This window comes from Etheostoma spectabile, chromosome 22, assembly GCF_008692095.1.
Source record: "Etheostoma spectabile isolate EspeVRDwgs_2016 chromosome 22, UIUC_Espe_1.0, whole genome shotgun sequence".
NCBI classification, from domain to species: Eukaryota; Metazoa; Chordata; class Actinopteri; order Perciformes; family Percidae; genus Etheostoma; species Etheostoma spectabile.
The window spans coordinates 13,050,876-13,052,355 of NC_045754.1; the positions used below are offsets into that span (position 1 = coordinate 13,050,876).

The 1,480-nt window shown below is 36.3% G+C and overlaps 1 protein-coding gene across 9 annotated transcripts in view; it reads right to left on the reverse strand.

The window, feature by feature from the left end:
* arfgef1 (ADP-ribosylation factor guanine nucleotide-exchange factor 1 (brefeldin A-inhibited)) overlaps window positions 1–1,480 on the reverse strand; it is a 54,843-nt gene that overhangs the window by 18,932 nt on the left and 34,431 nt on the right. The window lies entirely within an intron of this gene.

Here is a 1,480-nt window from a genome sequence, read left to right on the forward strand (position 1 = left end):
TACATGTCATCTTGGACAACGTTTCCCACCTACTCCATGACTTGCTGCTCAAACACAGGAGCACTTTTAGTGCAAGAATTATTCCCCCACAATGCACCACAGAGCGCCACAGGAAGTCAGGAAGTCAGACTTTAAAACTCCTCCCTCTAAGTGTCTGACAAACACACACCTAGTAAGTTAAATACTGGACAATATTATCCGTTTTGTGCAATAACACTGGCTTAAAATCTGTGCAATACTCTGCTGCTACTATTTATTCATTATTACTGTTCACTGTTCACCATTACAGCTCCTTAATTATGTAAATACTGTATCATAAAAATTCCTTTAACTATGTTGATACCGTGCATATCCACACTCCTTATATTTCTTTATTTATATTTCTACTCTACTTATATTTCTACTCAGAATTTCCCTTTGGGGATCAATAAAGTATTTCTGATTCTGATAATACTGTATTTCTCAATCTGAAAGTTAAAATCTTCAACAGCCATCAAAGAAATGCTAAGGCAAGTAAATCAAAGCTCCTCTGTGTGTGGAGCCTCAGCTTGTCTGAACTGTTTTTCTGCTGCAGCAGGACAGAAGAATTGGACTTAAAAAAAAAAAAAATACTTTCAGCTACTTCATATGCTGAAATTGGCTGCTTCTCTGAAACGTCTTCCATGTCTGGCGAGCAGACAAAGTAGGATTTATGTGGCACAACAAAATGTCTCTACCGCTTCTGCAAGTGCCCAAAAACATGGACTTTTTTTCCTAAATAGGCTACTTCTGTCACAGCGTACACATGCATTCTTGTGGTAAATTGTCTACAGAAAAAGAAAAACAAAAGAGAAAAAATAATTATTAGTAATATAGGTCTAGTGTTTATGAGAAACGGTTAAAAAGTAAAATATGTATATTATTGTAATTTGTACATTTAGTAATGTTAAGAGGATGCAGAAATAAATCTAAATCCGAAGGGTTGCATAAAAGACTAAGTTACCCATAATTCTACAGAACAGGAGAGATGACATTGTTTGTTGTGTGAGATCAATCAAACTACACTTCATGTCATTGCATTTTGAAAGTATTTTTTGAACCACGATGACTTAAAAAGGAGATTTCCAGTCGATTCCAACACGTAGCTCTGTTGTTTCTAAATTTGGAGTGCTGTCAGTAGACAAAAAAACAAAACCAATCGTTGCTGCCTACACCGTGTTATCCTCCTGCTATGTTTGTATCTCTTTTCGGTGTTGTAGTTTGTCAAAAGAGACAAACGGTCCCGAAGCACTCCTTGCAGTATCGACACAGGAACTAAAAACGGCTGAATTAGCAGAACTTTCATGCATTTCTATCACATCTACAATAGTCTGATTCACTGTGCTCATTTGGAAGGAATCACTACACATGGGTATGCACTTTTAATTACATTTTGAACATGTTTAGAGGTTAAAAACATGTTTAAAACTTGCCCTTTTTAAGCCTGTTGGGTGCTAACTCT